This window comes from Canis lupus, chromosome 38 (genome assembly GCF_003254725.2).
Source record: "Canis lupus dingo isolate Sandy chromosome 38, ASM325472v2, whole genome shotgun sequence".
Taxonomy (NCBI): domain Eukaryota; kingdom Metazoa; phylum Chordata; class Mammalia; order Carnivora; family Canidae; genus Canis; species Canis lupus.
Window position 1 is genome coordinate 22,299,546 of NC_064280.1, and position 6,014 is coordinate 22,305,559.

Sequence of the window (6,014 nt, forward strand, 5' to 3'; positions counted from 1 at the left end):
AATAGAGTTCACAATGTGGAGATCATTCCACATTCCTTACTGAGAGAAATAAATGCTAATATTTCACTTTGTTAGGAGGTAGGTATATCAATAGTAATTAATTCTTATTACTGATAGAAAAATATAGATTTGTATGTTTCTTAAATGTAATGTGTAATCATTAATAGAACTGATTGGTTTCCACATGTAGGCAAGTTGGAGGCTTGATGACATCAGGTGTATTGACTACTTGATAAAAGTTCAAGGACTTGGGGGACGCCTGGGTGGCTCAGTGGTTGAACCTCTGCCTTTGGCTCAGGGTGTGATCCCGGGGTCCTGGGATCGAGTCCCACAATCGGGTTCCCCGGAGGGAGCCTGCTTTTCCTTCTGCCTATGTCTCTGTCTCTCTCTCTGTGTCTCTCATGAATAAATAAATAAAATCTTAAAAAAAAAGAAAATGTCTAACACTAATATTAAGAGTATGACATTTGGGGATATTTATTCAATCAGCATACTTGCAACAAAAATTGAACACAATGCAAATTAAGTTTTAGATTCCCAAAGTGCTTGCTACTCAAGAAAATAGGTGTAAGAGACTCCAAAATATGCTTAAATAGTTTAAATATGTGTGTATACATATATATATTTACATATATATACACCACAAAACAATTACTGTACTCAGTGAGCACATCCATCATTGTTAAGTTATTTTGTGCCTTTCGTGGTCCTACCCACCTGTCCCACCCATCCCCCAAACAAGTCACTAATGATGGGCTTTCTGTCCCTATAGATAAGTTTGCATTTTCCAAATTTTTTTTGTAACTAGAACTTAGAGTATACTTTGAATCTGGCTTCTTTCACTTGGCATGATTACACTGTGATTCACCCATGTTGGCATGTTGGCATATGTTCACCCATATTAATAGGCCACTCTTTTACTACTGAGTAATATTCTCTTGTATTAATATAACACAGTTTGTCCATTGGGTTGTTTCCAGTTTTTGGATATTACAGATAAAGTTGCAACGAACATTCATATGCAAGTCTTTGTATGGACATAACCTGTCATTTCTTTTTAGTAAATGCCTGGAAATAGAAGAACTGAATTATGTGGTAGGTGAAGTTAAACTTGTTAAGAAATTGCCATTGTTTTCTAAAGTGCTTGTAATCTTAGTCCATTCAGGCTGCTGTGTCAAAATACTGTAAACCAAGTGGCTTACAAACAACAGAAATTTATTTCTCATTGTTCTGGAGGTTAGATAGTGCAAGGTCATGGTGCCCACAGATTCGGTGTCAGGAGGACCCTGTTCCTGGTTTGTAGATGGCTGTCTTTGCGCTGTCCTCACATGGTGGAAGGAGGAGGATACTCTCTGCAGCCTTCTTTTTTTTTTTTTAATAAGGGCACTAATCCCACTCATGAAGGCTCCATTCTCAAGATCAAATCACTTTCCAAAGCCCCCACAACCTGATACCATACCACTGAGGGTTAGGTTTCAACATACAAATTTTAGGAGGACATAAATGTTCAGTTTACAGCAACCATTTTAGATACCTATATACCAGCAGTGTGTAAGAGTTCCAGTTCTTTCACATCCTTGCCAACACTGGGGACCATGAGTCAGGTTTCTCCAGAGAAACAGAACCAACTGTATATATACATGGATAGCTAGAATGAACTTTATTATATAGAACTGGCTCATGGGACTTCGGAAGGCTGAAAAGTCCTACAGACTGCTGTCTGCAAGCTGGAGAACCCAGAAGGCTGGTGATGTGACTTCCAGTCTGAGTCCGAAGGCCTGAGAACCCAGAGCACTGATGGTGTGATCCCCAGGTGAGGGGCTGTAGACCCATGTCTCAGCCGGGGCAGTGAGGCACAGAGAGCCAATTTAACCTTCCTCTGCTCTACTCAGTGCACCAGTTCAAATGCTAACCTCTTCTAGAAACACTCTCACAACACACTCAGAAGTAATATTTTACCAGCCGCCTGAGTATCCTATGGCCCGGTCAAGTTGATGCATAAAATTCATCAGCCCAGTGAGTCTTCTTAATTTTACCCATTTTAAAGGATGTGTAGAAATACCTCACTGTGGTTCTAATTTGATTTCCCTAGTGACTACTGATGTTGACCTACCATCTGTAGGTCTTCTTTAGAAAAATATCTATTCAGATCTCCCGCCAATTTTTAAATTGGATTTATTTCTTTATTTTGCTATGGAGTTGTAGGAGTTCTTTGCATATTTTGGATAGAAGCATCTTATCAGATGTACAATTTGCAAATATTTTCTCCTACTCGGGGGGTTGCTTTTGCATTTTGGTTTCCTTTGCTGCACAGAAGTTTTTTAGTTTAATGTAGTCCCATTTGTTTTTGCTTTGATTGTTTTTGATTTTGGTGCCAGATTAAAAAAATCATCACCAAGACTTTGTCAGGAAGCTTCCTGCCCATGTTTTCTTCTGGGGTCTTGTGGTTTCAGGTCTTATATTCAAGTCTTTAATCTATTTTGAGGTAATGTTTGTCTGTGATGTAAGATCATGATCTGTTTCACTTTTTGCATGTAAATATCCAGTTTCCTCGGCACCATTATTGAGGAGGCTGTCCTTTTCCCATTATTGATTCTTGGCTCCTTTGTATAAATTATGTGACCAAATAAGTGTAGGTTTATTTCTGATTTTGTTTATTTGACCTCTCTCTCTCTCTTTTCTTTTTCTATTGGTGAGAGTCTTTTCAATTCCATTCATCTTTTCAAAGAACCAACTCTTAATTTTATTGATCTTCTTCTCTATTTTCTTTTCCATCCCTCTATCATTTATTTCTGCTCTAACCTTTATTATTTCCTTCCTTCCACTAACTTTGGGCATCACTTGTTCTCTTTTTCTAGTTCCCTTAGGTGGAAAGTTATTTATTTGCTTTTTTAAGATAGGCATTTATTGCTATGAACTTCCCTCTTAGAACTGCTTTTGCTGATTCCCACAAACTTTGATGTTATGTTTTCATTTTATTTCAAGGTATTTAAAAATTTTTTATTTCTTCTTTGACCCATTAATTATTTAGCACATGTTGTTTAATTTCCACATATTTGAGAATTTTCCAGTTTTCTTTGCATAATTTCTAGTTTCGTATCATTGTGGTCAGAAAAGATTCTTGATATGAATTCAATTCTCTTTATTAAGACTTGCATTGTCTAACATATGATCTATTCTGGAAAATGTTCCATGTGTACTTGGGAAGAATGTATATTCTATTGTTTTGGGTTGGAAAGTTCTATGTATATATTTGTTAAGTCCATTTGGTCTAATGGGTCATTTTTTTTTAAAACATTTTATTTATTCATGAGAGACACAGAGAGAGAGAGAGAGAGAGGCAGAGACACAGGCAGAGGGAGAAGCAGGCTCCATGCAGGGAGCCTGACATGGGACTCGATCCCGGGTCTCCAGGATCAGGCCCTGGGCTGAAGGCAGCACTAAACTACTGAGCCACCCGGGCTGCCCTAATGGGTCATTTAAGGCTGATGTCCCCTTATCATTTTTGTCTAGATGATCTATGCATTGATGTAAATGGGATATTAGAGTCTCCTACTATTATTGCCTTGCTGTCAGTTTCTCCCTTTAGGTCTATTCATATTTGCTTTATATGCTCCTATGTTGGGTGCATAAATATTTACAAATGTTACATCCTCTTGTCAGATTGACCCCTTTATCATTATGTGATTGGATGTATATAACTTTAGCTGTTATATACACACACAGATTGTGTGTATAAGGACACACAGATTGAAGGTGAAGGGACAGAAAAAGATATTCCATACAAGTGGAAACCAAAAGAAAGCTGAAGTAGCTATAGTTATATCAGACAAAATAGAATTTGAAACAGAGGATAGTATATGTTCAAATATAATATTTTTCATTCTGCTTCGCTTTGTTTATTTTCTTGAGACTGTAACCCCTTCCCTCCTCATGGCCATGTGAGAAGCTGATCATTAATATTTCCCTTAGAATCAAATTGAGCTGGAAAGGGGCCATAGCTTTAGATTGAATGCATCTGCAATTAACTTAACCCTTCACCACGAGTGCCTTTTAGATCTTGCTAATATTTGAGGTGGGACAGGGTTGGGCTGTAGTTTCAGTATTTTTTATCTACTTTTATATTAAAACTCTAGAATCTAGCTATTACAAAATATGTGGCATCTTACAATGTATCTCTGATTTCCAGGCCCTCCTCAGTACCACTTTCTCAGCAAAATTCTGGAGAGGATGGGAATTGTTGGGCAAAATAATTTGGTTTTGCATTGGAGGCTTCCAAATTCTATCCTGTCTTGCCAGCGCACACTGTCACCTAAGTTTCATCTAAATTTGTCCTTCTTCTCAAAGTCTCTGTTATTTCAGGCTCTCTCTTCTTGTCTGGACCCCAGGCCAGCCTCCTGCCCCAAGTCTTGAGCTATTTGGGCTCTGTGCTCAACTACAAAGAGCACATTTTCCACTGGAATTCAGTCCATCAGAGGTTGTTTGCACACACCATTGATCGTGTGTCCCATAGAAAAGTATGATTTTTATTTTGTCTTTGTTGTTGTCATTATGGAATGGGAGGACTTTTGTATCTTTCTGCATCATATCAAGAGAAGAAGTCCCCAAAGTTAGGATCTTCTTGATAAAAATATACTAGTATTGTTTGGTAATCTAAGGCTGAAAGATAAGAGATACGACACTGGTCCAGGCTCAACAGGAGACATTCTTGAATAAGATACTAATGTAGAATTTCTAAAGACATAGACATGTGACCAAGCAAGATTTGTAAATGGCAAGGGAGGACTGAACATTTCTACAGAGAAGGAGAAAGGGAGAAAGACAATACAAAGTTCATCCAAAGGCAACTTCAACTCTTTCTTCTTTCTTCCTTCTCTGTACAATGAATAGATGATAGATTTGCACCCATAGCAATTACATATTTCAGGAAGACATCCTGCAAAAATATGAAAGGAATATGGTTCAATCTTGTGCAATGAATAAATTGAGAAATTGCATTTTTATTTTCAATGTTCCTTTGGTCCCAAACAGCTGCTTATTTTACCATATCCTACCTTTTTGTAGATAAAGGTATTCAACTACTCAATTTATATAAGGAGAATGATGAGTAGGAATGAATATGAGCAGTTTAATGAATGACTCTGGAGGCCCAGGAGTTGGCCAAAGACACCTTTCAGTGAGAAAGTCTTTACATGGTCTTACAGCCAATTTAGGTCTCAGGGGCCATGTCCTCAGCTTCCCCCAAGTACTCCCCAAAACAGCTGGGTTCAAATTTAAACTGCCTAGCTCATGGACCCAAATATTTATTCCCATCACCTCTCCCTGATACTCCACACGCATACAAGGCCCCTGATATTCTTCTAACAGGGACTGGGAGGCCTCTACTAGAGAACAGTCCTGTATTACATGTAGTTTAATCATAATATATTATATTCATTATATTATACAGTAAACACATATACATAAAATATAATTTATATAATCAATATAATTATATAATACAATTACGTATAGTAGAATTACATGCAATATAATTCTATAACTATAATTACATAATATGAGTTGCTACCATTTATTAGGCTCCTGTTGTGTCAACACATTCTTCCAATTCCCTCTCCCCCTACCACCTTTCACCTAGTAATGCTAACTTGCTCTTCAAGTCCACCTCAGGAGGACTGCCAGTTCCTTTGAAAAGCCTTCCCCACACTCTCCTTGCCCAAGTTAGAGACCTCAGCTGCTCTCCCAGTTCCCTGTATTTTCTCTATCATAAGACTTATCATACTATATGGGAACTGCCTATGTGGTTGTTGATCTCCCCAACAAGAACATGAGCTCCATGAAAGGAGAGGGATCAGTCGCTTTTTTGCTCTTTATGTTGCCAGTTTCCAGAAGAGTGCCTGACATCCAGTAAGCATTCCATAAATATTTGCTGAATAAATAATTAATTAATGCCAGGCATCTTGTATTATATAATAGGAAAAAATTATCACCATAAGCAGAAGCCAGTGTTCCCC